Raw genomic sequence first — 15,083 nt, forward strand, 5'->3', positions numbered from 1 at the left:
CCCCCCTTGGCGCCTTCCATCTTCAGTCACCTATGCTACTAATTTTCAACTTTTCATAAGAACCATATATCAAGCACAAGGAACGGTGAACAAGTACTGGGTGTTTCAAAAATGACCGGTATATTTGAAACGGCAATAAAAACTAAACGAGCAGCGATAGAAATACACCGTTTGTTGCAATATGCTTGGGACAATAGTACGTTTTCAGGCAGACAAACTTTCGAAATTACAGTAGTTACAATTTTCAACAACAGATGGCGCTGCGGTCTGGGAAACTCTATAGTACGATATTTTCCACATATCCACCATGCGTAGCAATAATATGGCGTAGTCTCTGAATGAAATTACCCGAAACCTTTGACAACGTGTCTGGCGGAATGGCTTCACATGCAGATGAGATGTACTGCTTCAGCTGTTCAATTGTTTCTGGATTCTGGCGGTACACCTGGTCTTTCAAGTGTCCCCACAGAAAGAAGTCACAGGGGTTCATGTCTGGCGAATAGGGAGGCCAATCCACGCCGCCTCCTGTATGTTTCGGATAGCCCAAAGCAATCACACGATCATCGAAATATTCATTCAGGAAATTAAAGACGTCGGCCGTGCGATGTGGCCGTGGACCATCTTGCATAAACCACGAGGTGTTCGCAGTGTCGTCTAAGGCAGTTTGTACCGCCACAAATTAACGAAGAATGTCCAGATAGCGTGATGCAGTAATCGTTTCGGATCTGAAAAATGGGCCAATGATTCCTTTGGAAGAAATGGCGGCCCAGACCAGTACTTTTTGAGGATGCAGGCACGATGGGACTGCAACATGGGGCTTTTCGGTTCCCCATATGCGCCAGTTCTGTTTATTGACGAAGCCGTCCAGGTAAAAATAAGCTTCGTCAGTAAACCAAATGCTGCCCACATGCATATCGCCGTCATCAATCCTGTGCACTATATCGTTAGCGAATGTCTCTCGTGCAGCAATGGTAGCGGCGCTGAGGGGTTGCTGCGTTTGAATTTTGTATGGATAGAGGTGTAAACTCTGGCGCATGAGACGATACGTGGACGTTGGCGTCATTTGGACCGCAGCTGCAACACGGCGAACGGAAACCCGAGGCCGCTGTTGGATCACCTGCTGCACTAGCTGCGCGTTGCCCTCTGTGGTTGCCGTACGCGGTCGCCCTACCTTTCCGGCACGTTCATCCGTCACGTTCCCAGTCCGTTGAAATTTTTCAAACAGATCCTTTATTGTATCGCTTTTCGGTCCTTTGGTTACATTAAACCTCCGTTGAAAACTTCGTCTTGTTGCAACAACACTGTGTTCTAGGCGGTGGAATTCCAACACCAGAAAAATCCTCTGTTCTAAGGAATAAACCATGTTGTCTACAGCACACTTGCACGTTGTGAACAGCACACGCTTACAGCAGAAAGACGACGTACAGAATGGCGCACCCACAGACTGCGTTGCCTTCTATATCTTTCACATCACTTGCAGCGCCATCTGTTGTTGAAAATTGTAACTACTGTAATTTCGAAAGTTTGTCCGCCTGAAAATGTACTGTTGTCCCAAGCATATTGCAACAAACGGTGTATTTCTATCGCTGCTCGTTTAGCTTTTATTGCCGTTTCAAATATACCGGTCATTTTTGAAACACCCTGTAGAAATGAACGGTTCCCAAAAAAGAACGATCACCAGTGAACTAGTTCCCATGGATGAACGACTTTACCAACCTTTAGTCCCCAGTGGTGGCACCAGCAACAACACACGCACGTCAGAAAGACACGAATGCCACATTAATCCTATGCCTATGTCTCGGTAGTCATAAATCCTCATCAGACTCGCACAACGTTGCATATACGCTGCAACAAAGCCCTCAAACGGAAACTTTTCTTATCGCTCGTTATAGACTCCTGGCGCGCGGTCGGCAACAAAACTACAAGCAGGGAAATGCCCAGCTTTACTCAATAGCGTGAACGGGTAACTTTAAACGTTCAAAGACATAAGTGCTTCACGATGACAGCGTGGTTACAAGGCGTGTTTGTTGTCTAGAAAATATGCTAATACGGGGAATCATCTGCCACATTTAACAATGTGACACTGTAATATATTTGTAAATCTTCATACCGTAATTTATTTAGAAAGGTCGATCCGTCGATTTCATTTATCAGTAGAAATCGTTTCCAGGAACGGCTGACCGAACAGTCGGTTTCAAATATGATTCAGCAGTCATCTACAGCACGAAATGGACCAGTTCTCAGTATGTATCAGCTACGCTACTCTGGTGAATAAGTAGTGTACCGTACGACACGGATTATCAACTGGGATGATTTGCGGTGCATGACTAGCCGTGGCGCAAATAAAAGGTGTTATTTGTTGTAGTCATCTTTATTTTCAAAATGATGTATAAACAGTACAGCTGCCCAATAATGTGAATTCAGCAGCAGCTCCTCAACTTTTACTCTAAATGTACAACAATTAATCAAGACTTAATTTAGAACTTCGTCTAGTACGAATATACAATGGTTTATGTACAACAACAGATACAGTTACACTAGTAGAGATTGGCCACACAGTCTCGGACAACATTAAAATCTTGTAAATGACGCCGTCGTGGGGTAGAAAGTATTCCAAAACTGTAAATCCAGCAGTGTTATTCGTGTCGACACAAACTATTGCAAGAGTAACCCAGATCTGATGATTGTGAATATTCGTCAACGTAGAATCAAATTCCACATCATGGCACACAGCAGGACCATGAAACAGTAGCTGTCCGGCAGCATTAGTGACAGGAGTGTTACAGTTAATTTCTGCATCATAAAGTTGTTTGTAGACGGTAAGTCATCTCCTATACATATCGTTATTAGGAGCGTGTGTTATGTTTGCTTTCTGCTAACTCTAACACGTTCCACTATGTTGTCTTTTTAAAAGTTTGAAATGGTCCTTACAGCAGTGGCTTCATCTGGTTTTATGTACGAGGGTCACTCCAAAAGAAATGCACATTATTTTTTTAAAATCCATCGTTTATTCTACATGTTTGAAAGTTTTACATTGTATAGGTACATTCTTTAGGAACAATATTTTCATTTCTCCACATAATTTCCATCCCTCTCAACTGCCTTACGCCATCTTGGAACCAGCAACAGCAAAACATCCTGCTTTTGTCGCGGGTGGTCGGACACGACTCAGCCGAGCTTGAAGTTTCTTCAGTGTCGTCACATATGCATCAGAATTTATGGTGGTTCCACTTGGCATGATGTCCACAAGCAAGGGTCCTTCGGAATCAAAAAAGACCGTAGCCATAACTTTTCCAGCAGATGGTGTGGTTTCGAATTTTTTTTCTTGGGTGAATTTGCATGATGCCACTCCATTGATTGCCTCTTCGTCTCTGGTGAAAAATGATGGAGCCATGTTTCATCACCTGTCACAATTCTTCCATGAAATTCATCTCCACGATTCTCGTACTGTTCCTAAAGTTCACTGCATATCGTTTTTCTTGTTTCTTTGTGAGTCACTGCCAACATCCTGGGAACCCACCTGGCATAAACCTTTTTTAACGCAAATACTTTCAGTATTCTGCAAACACTCCCCCTGTCCCAACGTAGCGTGACAATTCGTTCACTGTGATGCGTCTGTCAGCAGTCACCAATTCGTTAACTCTCTGCACATTGTCTGGAGTGTGTGCAGTACGATGCCTGCCGCTGCGAGGACAATCCTCAATATTGCCGTGCCCGCTTTCATCACGTAACCTGCTTGCCTACCAACTAACTGTACTGCGATCGACAGCAGTATCTCCGTACACCTTTTTCAACCTCTTGTGGATGTTTCCCACTGTTTCGTTTTCACAGCACAGGAATTCTATGACGGCACGTTGCTTCTGACGAACGTCAAGTGTAGCAGCCATCTTGAAGACATGCTGTGACGGCGCCACTCACGGGAACAGGTTGAACTAAGTTTGAAAACAAGCGGGAAGGATGTATCTACACACTGTAAAACTTTCACACATGCAGAATGAAAACTGTATTTTTACAAAAATTGTGTGCATTTCCTTTGGAGTGACCCTCGTAAGATTACCAAAAAGAAAGGCAGCAAAAAGCGTTGTATTCCATCCAGACGTCATTTTTATTTTCTACTTCGAGATACAACAAAACTAGTATTTAATGAGTATGTGCTGTAGTACTGTTCATATAATGTGTGGGATGTTTCCACACACCAAAAGTAGTACATATGTAATGGTTCAAAAATTGTGAATGAAACGCCAGACTGACAGAAAATCATATTTAGCAGTAGAGAATAAATGCTACGTACGACTGCTGATGAAAGTTAAGCAACTGTTATATACGAGGCTTGGAACTAGTAACAACTATTTATCCACAACCGATATAAAAGAGTTACATGTCTGCACTGTTACTGTCCTTCAAAGCAGTCACTAGCGTTCCCGGCGATGTGGAAGGCGTAGTGTACCGTTAGCAGAGCCTGTTCTGTTGATGGTGCAAATGGAGCAGTCTACTGCCTGTCGAATCTCTAGAACAGTTCAGAAGCGAGTGCCACGAAGTGGTTCTTTCATCTTCGGAATCAAATTAAAGTCACAACGACTTAAGTCCGGGGAGTATGGTGGATGGTACAGTACTTCCCAGTCCCATCGACCGAACAGAGCAGCCACAGCTTGTGCTGTATGGGCCTGTGCATTGTCAAAATGTTGGGTGGGTTGCGCAGAAAGTGTCGCCGCTTCTTTCGCAAAGCTGGTCGCAGGTGATGTTCCATAAACGAACAGTAATACTGTACATTGACGGTCTACCGTGGAGGAACGTAATGCGTTAGGATAACACCATCACAGTTAAAATGAGAATCAACATAACTTTCACGATACTGGAACTCTGACGCAGTTTCGACTTTCGCGACGACCCATAATGACGGCATTCGTTGGATTGGCGTTTCAATTTTGGCTTGTGGCATTCGCTTCTGTTCCAGAGATTGGACAGGCAGTAGACCGCTCCATTCCCACCAACAGAACAGGCTCTGCTAACGGTATACAACGCCTTCTACAACGCTGGCACGGGTTCTACTCAACGTTGGTGACTACTTTGAAGCACAGTAACAGGTGCAAACATGTAACTGTTTTGCATCGGTTGTGAATAAATAGTTGCCACTATTTAATTTCTAACCGTCGTTTGTTATACTAGTTAACATTAGCGAGCATTGCTGCTTTTTACACGAGGAGCACGAAGAGTGTACTGCAAGTGTTTCAAAAATGACCGGTATATTTGAAACGGCAATAAAAACTAAACGAGCAGCGATAGAAATACACCGTTTGTTGCAATATGCTTGGGACAACAGTACATTTTCAGGCGGACAAACTTTCGAAATTACAGTAGTTACAATTTTCAACAACAGATGGCACTGCAAGTGATGTGAACGATATAGAACACAACGCAGTCTGTGGGTGCGCCGTTCTGTACGTCGTCTTTCTGCTGTAAGCGTGTGCTGTTCACAACGTGCAAGTGTGCTGTAGACAACATGGTTTATTCCTTAGAACAGAGGATTTTTCTGGTGTTGGAATTCCACCGCCTAGAACACAGTGTTGTTGCAACAAGACGAAGTTTTCAACGGAGGTTTAATGTAACCAAAGGACCGAAAAGCGATACAATAAAGGATCTGTTTGAAAAATTTCAACGGACTGGGAACGTGACGGATGAACGTGCTGGAAAGGTAGGGCGACCGCGTACGGCAACCACAGAGGGCAACGCGCAGCTAGTGCAGCAGGTGATCCAACAGCGGCCTCGGGTTTCCATTCGCCGTGTTGCAGCTGCGGTCCAAATGACGCCAACGTCCACGTATCGTCTCATGCGCCAGAGTTTACACCTCTATCCATACAAAATTCAAACGCGGCAAACCCTCAGCGCCGCTACCATTGCTGCATGAGAGACATTCGCTAACGATATAGTGCACAGGATTGATGACGGCGATATGCATGTGGGCAGCATTTGGTTTACTGACGAAGCTTATTTTTACCTGGACGGCTTCGTCAATAAACAGAACTGGCGCATATGGGGAACCGAAAAGCCCCATGTTGCAGTCCCATCGTCCCTGCATCCTCAAAAAGTACTGGTCTGGGCCGCCATTTCTTCCAAAGGAATCATTGGCCCATTTTTCAGATCCGAAACGATTACTGCATCACGCTATCTGGACATTCTTCGTTAATTTGTGGCGGTACAAACTGCCTTAGACGACACTGCGAACACCTCGTGGTTTATGCAAAATGGTGCACGGCCACATCGCACGGCCGACGTCTTTAATTTCCTGAATGAATATTTCGATGATCGTGTGATTGCTTTGGGCTATCCGAAACATACAGGAGGCGGCGTGGATTGGCCTCCCTATTCGCCAGACATGAATCCCTGTGACTTCTTTCTGTGGGGACACTTGAAAGACCAGGTGTACCGCCAGAATCCAGAAACAATTGAACAGCTGAAGCAGTACATCTCATCTGCATGTGAAGCCATTCCGCCAGACACGTTGTCAAAGGTTTCGGGTAATTTCATTCAGAGACTACGCCATATTATTGCTACGCATGATGGATATGTGGAAAATATAGTACTATAGAGTTTCCCAGACCGCAGCGCCATCTGTTGTTGAAAATTGTAACTACTGTAATTTCGAAAGTTTATCTGCCTGAAAATGTACTGTTGTCCCAAGCATATTGCAACAAACGGTGTATTTCTATCGCTGCTCGTTTAGTTTTTATTGCCGTTTCAAATATACCGGTCATTTTTGAAACACCCAGTGGCAAAAACAAACTTGACTCCTGAATTGATCTGCCTGTTAGTGAAAATCATATCGAAACCCCTACACATAGATAAACGTGGTGGGGACCTTACTTTGTAAAATGTTTAAATTCTGATCAGCTTTCATTGCAGCAGCCGTTTACTGCTTTTCCCACCAGACCGCCTTCCCTGCAGCTGACCATTTCTTATATCCCATCATCTGCAACGAGATGTCACTCCATACGCCAGTTAAACATGGTACAAATAACAATACATATATATCACAGTCATAAATTATATACCCATACTGACCGTTTCCTTCTTTTCGTGTAGTTTGCTGCCACAGCATATAATGCAGTGATCGTAGAGAAAATAAGTATCGTTTATCTTCTTACAGCAGCCGATGCCATGATAGCTCTCTATGAGAGCAATACCGATGTGTGCTTTGTGGCGCGTCTAACTGCAGGTGATTTTTCTCCTTTCGCTTTAGCGCGCTTTAAAGAACGTGCCAATAGGCGCCTGTGGAACATTTTAACTTGTTTCTTCTTGCCTTGAAAACCTTGTGTGAACAGGATCAGTACGGTGTCTTACGATCCTGTTTTCTTAGTTGAGCGACTTCTATTTGATGTAACTTTACGTCGCAATCCCACCTACAGAAACAGGTGTCAACGGGGCTTAGCAACTGAAAGAGCGCTAAGATACAGTGTGGCGATCTAGGCCGGCTGCAAAGTTGCGAACACTAACATCGATTGTTAAAGACTAAAAGTTGCGAACACTAACATCGATTGTTAAAGACAAAGGAGGTTGTTACCTTCCTTAGGATGTACCTGGACAAAAAAGAGGCGTTACGGAATCATCATTTGCATAGATCAAGAGGTGTGCTGGAATTGTGTGGAATGATAACGTTGACCAACTGCAAAGAAAAACAAAAAATAATTAGAATAAAAGAGATATGAACTCCAGCAGTTGCTTCAAAAGCGAGTGGTTGGTTGGTGGGTGCCTTGGGGGAGGGGACCAAACAGCGGAGTCATCTGTCCCATCGGTTTAGGGATGGAAGTCGGCCGAGCACTTTCAAAGGAGCCTTCCCGGCATTTGCCTGAAGTGATTTAGAGAAATCACTGAAAACCTAAATCAGGATGGCAGGACGCTGGTTTGAACCGTCGTCCTCGTGAATGCGAGTCCAGTGTGCTAACCATTGCACGACACAACTCGCTGGTAAAGGGAGTGGAACAAAGCTTGGAGGGGGGGGGGGGGGGGGGGGTTTCGAAGTTCTTCAACAGGGTATCAGGTACAGACAAATCCACATGCACGTATCAAAAGTAAAAGGCATGAGGACAAGTGGGATACGAAACGTAGCTTCATTGACGACTGAAGCAAGAGGCGGTTCCCAATCAACATTATCAGACTCAAAGACAACAGCAGCTGTTCCCGACAAAACCATAGAATTCACTTTATGCCATCAGCATACACCGACTGTTAGAAGATCCAGGATCTCAAGCACATATAACATAGCTGTCGCAGACAGAAAAAAGTAGTTAAAAGGAAATGAGAACCTTCCCCAATGTACTGATACTCTTGGCAACAGCGACTACCGTCATTTATAAACTGGTTGAGGAAATTCAAGCAAGGCAGGGGCGGAACAAGGCATCTACGGAAAGTTCCGTGACATCAAAGTGTGTTTAGAGACTATTCCAGCCAGACGACCCTCCTCACGTTGGGACAGTTAGGGTGCTGTCCCCTATCCGCCACTGTGGCTTTAGAGCATCTGGATCAGCAGCAGTAGGATATCGAAAATTCATCGAAAATGCCAGCCATTTTTCTCATGTATAGGAAAGAGCTTCGAATTCTAGATTACCCATCTGCTGTGTGTCTGTGTTTTATTCACAATCTATTGTGGGTTTCTAAATATGTCATTAAATTTTAGATATGTACTTGTTTTGATTTTCACGTCTGTGACTAGACACTAGTTCGGTTCTCCTATCGTGAAACTTTGCTTTGAAAAATTAGGAAAATAAAAAATAAATTCCTTGACATCCCTGATTCGAGCAGTGAAAATAAACAGCTCACTCAGCGTTTCAGAAAAGTGATGAACACTACAGTAGCTATAGGACCCTTTGACAAGCAGATGAAACTTAAAAAGTGGGTGGGATGGGTGCCACAAAATGGGTGCGGTAGGGGGGGGGTGGCTTAAGGTAGTTTCGAGCATCCTATGTGGGAGGAATTGTGGACTATGGCAATCAGTCTTCAAAGTTCGAGGCTAACATTCATGTGCTCATTCAGAATGAAATGGGAGCAGAGGGTGGCAGAAAATGTGGACAGATGCTGGTAGTGTGTGGAGGACAATGCACCAGCAGGATAACACCACAAAGAGCACATTTCCCACCAAAATAAAGACATAAATGCCTCCCCTGCATCTCAGCACAGACTGAACATACTCCCACCAAATGATAAATGAAGAGGGGATAGTAACATCATAGGAGTGGGGGAAGAGGTGGCAGGATGACCTGTTTCCTGTCCAACAAAATATTTCCGTCATTTCCAGGGGCTAGGTGGGTTGTGACATCATAGGGGCTGGGGAAAACTCAGCCACACATTTTGAATAAATTACACTCCTGGAAATTGAAATAAGAACACCGTGAATTCATTGTCCCAGGAAGGGGAAACTTTATTGACACATTCCTGGGGTCAGATACATCACATGATCACACTGACAGAACCACAGGCACATAGACACAGGCAACAGAGCATGCACAATGCCGGCACTAGTACAGTGTATATCCACCTTTCGCAGCAATGCAGGCTGCTATTCTCCCATGGAGACGATCGTAGAGATGCTGGATGTAGTCCTGTGGAACAGCTTGCCATGCCATTTCCACCTGGCGCCTCAGTTGGACCAGCGTTCGTGCTGGACATGCAGACCGCGTGAGATGACGCTTCATCCAGTCCCAAACATGCTCAATGGGGGACAGATCCGGAGATCTTGCTGGCCAGGGTAGTTGACTTACACCTTCTAGAGCACGTTGGGTAGCACGGGATACATGCGGACATGCATTGTCCTGTTGGAACAGCAAGTTCCCTTGCCGGTCTAGGAATGGTAGAACGATGGGTTCGATGACAGTTTGGATGTACCGTGCACTATTCAGTGTCCCCTCGACGATCACCAGTGGTGTACGGCCAGTGTAGGAGATCGCTCCCCACACCATGATGCCAGGTGTTGGCCCTGTGTGCCTCGGTCGTATGCAGTCCTGATTGTGGCGCTCACCTGCACGGCGCCAAACACGCATACGACCATCATTGGCACCAAGGCAGAAGCGACTCTCATCGCTGAAGACGACACGTCTCCATTCGTCCCTCCATTCACGCCTGTCGCAACACCACTGGAGGCGGGCTGCACGATGTTGGGGCGTGAGCGGAAGACAGCCTAACGGTGTGCGGGACCATAGCCCAGCTTCATGGAGACGGTTGCGAATGGTCCTCGCCGATACCCCAGGAGCAAGTGTCCCTAATTTGCTGGGAAGTGGCGGTGCGGTCCCCTACGGCACTGCGTAGGATCCTACGGTCTTGGTGTGCATCCGTGCGTCGCTGCGGTCCGGTCCCAGGTCGACGGGCACGTGCACCTTCCGCCGACCACTGGCGACAACATCGATGTACTGTGGAGACCTCACGCCCCACGTGTTGAGCAGTTCGGCGGTACGCCCACCCGGCCTCCCGCATGCCCACTATACGCCCTCGCTCAAAGTCCGTCAACTGCACATACGGTTCACGTCCACGCTGTCGCGGCATGCTACCAGTGTTAAAGACTGCGATGGAGCTCCGTATGCCACGGCAAACTGGCTGACACTGACGGCTGCGCAGCTAGCGCCATTCGACGGCCAACACCGCGGTTCCTGGTGTGTCCGCTGTGCCGTGCGTGTGATCATTGCTTGTACAGCCCTCTCGCAGTGTCCGGAGCAAGTATGGTGGGTCTGACACACCGGTGTCAATGTGTTCTTTTTTCCATTTCCAGGAGTGTATTTGTGCCAGGACCCACTTTGTTCCTCTACTCACACACGAGTATTTCGTTGTTTTTTCTTTTCTACATCGAAAAGATTTCCCACAAACAGGTCACAAACTTAACGACCTGGTGTTTTCTGCGTGGTAATACCTGCACTGCCATTTGGACTCTGCTCGTCAGTATAGACTAACCGTTCTGCATCCACAAGTCCACACTTTAACACCTGACCTGGAGAGCAGTCACTCGCCAGACTGCCGTACAGAGGCTGTGCTGGTTCCTCTGGCACAAAGGCGACCACTAACAGTATTGCTTCCAGTCTGGTCTGCTTACTGGCGTGCTTTGTGCAATGAGTTGTGACCATCTCCAGACTCTGGAATTTCAAGAACATTTACTTACTGAACTCTGCCGATGAGCAATGCTTCGTCAACCACGAAATAACTGACCAATATCAGGAGGAACAACCGATTTGACACACCAAATAGTGAAAATATTTGTGACAATTTTATGCTAAACTTATCGAGTAGCATATGAAAATTTATAGAAATTCATGTATTTTCACGTGGTTTGCCGGCATCTCATACTAGTTATACGACTGTTCTCGATATCAATCACATAGCAGTATGCTATAGATCTCTTGCGCAGTATAATTATGAAGATAAAGAATGGAAATTATATTCTAGAGAGCGTAAAACTTAGCGAGGTCATTTTGTGGGATATGCTGCTGCAAAACAATGAGTAACTAGAAACTTATCTACATTAAACATACGCGTAATTGCAAATAAGGACAACCATCAGCTGTAGAATAGAATGACGACAGCGAAAATCTGTGCCGGACCGGATTTCCCGCTTATCACGAGCGGTCGCCTCACCATTTGGCTACCCGTGCACGACCCACAGCCAGACCCAAACCATCATAGATCGTCAATCACGCCTCTACGGCCTGTACTCGTACATCCATTATGTGTATTGCCGCACAGGTCAGACGTAGTACATGAAAGTCGCTCCCCAGTATTGGCAGATAAACACGATACTGCAGTGTCGCTGTTATTCTGGCCATAATGCAAAGTTCCTTTGGACAAGCATGCAAGTCATTTCATTTAAACTTTAAATCTCATTGGTTTCTGACAGAACACTTTCGTGTTCGCATGCCAGCCGTACAGGACACTCAGAGGCCGGAGAGACTTAACAGCAACTGCGAAGTAGTCAACCAGTAAATTTACATGGGGGGGGGGGAGGGGGGAGTGATAAGCGTCCTGTGCAAACTCTAACCATGTTGAATCTTCTCAATTTTCCACATAAAAATCGGAAAATACCCTCAACGTGCATGATCGTGAAGGCTGCCCAACACATACTGGGGAGCGATCGTGTGAGACCCAACTCGCCTTATTTGTTCATGAGACCCAGAAAATATTAGATACAGGCTCCCAGGTAGATGCTATTTTTCTTGACTTCCGGAAGGCGTTCGATACAGTTCCGCACTGTCGCCTGATAAACAAAGTAAGAGCCTACGGAATATCAGACCAGCTGTGTGGCTGGATTGAAGAGTTTTTAGCAAACAGAACACAGCATGTTGTTATCAATGGAGAGACGTCTACAGACGTTAAAGTAACCTCTGGCGTGCCACAGGGGAGTGTTATGGGACCATTGCTTTTCACAATATATATAAATGACTTAGTAGATAGTGTCGGAAGTTCCATGCGGCTTTTCGCGGATGATGCTGTAGTATACAGAGAAGTTGCTGCATTAGAAAATTGTAGCGAAATACAGGAAGATCTGCAGCGGATAGGCACTTGGTGCAGGGAGTGGCAATTGACCCTTAACATAGACAAATGTAATGTATTGCGAATACATAGAAAGAAGGATCCTTTATTGTATGATTATATGATAGCGGAACAAACACTGGTAGCAGTTACTTCTGTAAAATATCTGGGAGTATGCGTACGGAACGATTTGAAGTGGAATGATCATATAAAATTAATTGTTGGTAAGGCGGGTACCAGGTTGAGATTCATTGGGAGAGTGCTTAGAAAATGTAGTCCATCAACAAAGGAGGTGGCTTACAAAACACTCGTTCGACCTATACTTGAGTATTGCTCATCAGTGTGGGATCCGTACCAGGTCGGGTTGACGGAGGAGATAGAGAAGATCCAAAGAAGAGCGGCGCGTTTCGTCACTGTGTTATTTGGTAACCGCGATAGCGTTACGGAGATGTTTAATAAACTCAAGTGGCAGACTCTGCAAGAGAGGCGCTCTGCATCGCGGTGTAGCTTGCTCGCCAGGTTTCGAGAGAGTGCGTTTCTGGATGAGGTATCGAATATATTGCTTCCCCCTACTTATACTTCCCGAGGAGATCACGAATGTAAAATTAGAGAGATTAGAGCGCGCACGGAGGCTTTCAGACAGTCGTTCTTCCCGCGAACCATACGCGACTGGAACAGGAAAGGGAGGTAATGACAGTGGCACGTAAAGTGCCCTCCGCCACACACCGTTGGGTGGCTTGCGGAGTATCAATGTAGATGTAGATGTAGATGTAGATGTAGATGTAGAATCATTTTCGCTACTCACCCGCCCATAGGGCGACACAGTTATGTCATCTGCACCCTCAGACCGCACTTGTCTGCTTTGGGAGCTTCACCAGCGACTCGCGCTTTAAGCTGGAAATGTCCATTTGTTCCAGCCACCAACTAGCTTTGCCACGTGCTGAGACACCAAGCAGAATCGCCCTTGGAAACCAGGCACGTATTAATCACTGTAAGTACAATTAAATATTACGATCATAGCGCCAGTCTGGTGACATTCGACAGTGAGGCAAGTATCGCAAAATACCTCCTGACGGCTCTGGAAATATCAGTTATCCACATAAATCTATGTCCTCCTGATGACTGGACATAATTTTCCATGTAAAAGCTTTCGTACAACTTACGGCTATCGAAGCATTAAAATCACAATTTTCCACGTCAAATCTATACCTCCCTTATGACTGGACGTAGTCCCACCCACATCACTTTCTTTGCAGATGTCGTAACACTGATCTCAGTAACCGTACACTACAACACATACACATTTCATACAAGCAGTGCAATTATCGTTGATATGTGTACAGCGTCCGAAAAACTCATGGTATGTCAACACTTACTTTTGGAAATTATTTGACATTTAAGTCCTCCAGCCAGTCAGATTCTGGAAGAGACTGCAGGTATTTTCCATCAGCAGTTTCGAAAGGTGCTGCATCCCACCAATACTCTCTCAAACAAGTGTTGTAATGCACAGGCATTCAGCACTATGCCGCGTGGGATTAGCCGAGCGGTCTCAGGCGCTGCAGTCATGGACTGTGCGGCTGGTCCCGGCGGAGGTTCGAGTCCTCCCTCGGGCATGGGTGTGTGTGTTTGTCCTTAGGATAATTTAGGTTAAGTAGTGTGTAAGCTTAGGGACTGAAGACCCTAGCAGTTAAGTCCCATAAGACTTCACACACATTTTTTCAGCACTATGTGGTAATCAGTAGCGGTCCCACGGACAAAGGGGTTGGAAAGACATTGCTGCAATAAACATCTCAGTCGATAGTGCCATAAAGAACATGTGAGGTTGTACTTAGGGGAGCCGGTGAGAGGACGTTCTGTATATCTATGGTGTTTCAGCTATATTGCCTGCCCTGTTTGTACACTATAGAAGTCCAGTGGAACCCTAGCAATGCTATTGAGCGCAGCTGTTTATGAAATGAATCTATCACCTCTTGCGGCCGGATATAAGCGTCAATGAAATCACAATTTCCCAGAGCCTCCCCTTACAGCTAGACGAATGTAATTTTTTGCAGGAATAGTAGTCTGATTACTTCCCCCAGACGTCTGCTGACATGTCGGAACACTAACGACAGTCACTTATCATTTATAGGTGCATAGCCTCCTTACTCACACCAGCTGGGTATCATTTTACGCGGCCTACCATAGCTTCCCAGTAGCAAAACCATCCCGCCACATCGTCATCACATATTCGTCGAGGAATAAAGGGCGTAATTACAACTGAAAAGCCCTTGCGTCTTTTACTTATGTTACGTAGGTTCTTGCACGACAGTCTGCGTTTGCTAGAGCAGAAAGAACTGATACTTCCAATCAAGTCACAGATCCGTACTAATTCTCTCGAACTATCTTCACATTCTGACAGCACTATTCCACAGCTAGAAAGCTGTCTATCCTAGATCCGACACTGACTAGGAACAGAGCTGTCACAACGAGGCAAATAGCACACTAAGTTACAGCAGCAAATTCACAGCCATTCAGAGTATATGAGTACTGCTAAAAGAAATTCAGGAAAAGGACACCTACAGTTCATCAGTATTTTAAAGACA

The sequence above is a fragment of the Schistocerca piceifrons genome, chromosome 3, assembly GCF_021461385.2.
Source record: "Schistocerca piceifrons isolate TAMUIC-IGC-003096 chromosome 3, iqSchPice1.1, whole genome shotgun sequence".
Classification (NCBI taxonomy): Eukaryota; Metazoa; Arthropoda; class Insecta; order Orthoptera; family Acrididae; genus Schistocerca; species Schistocerca piceifrons.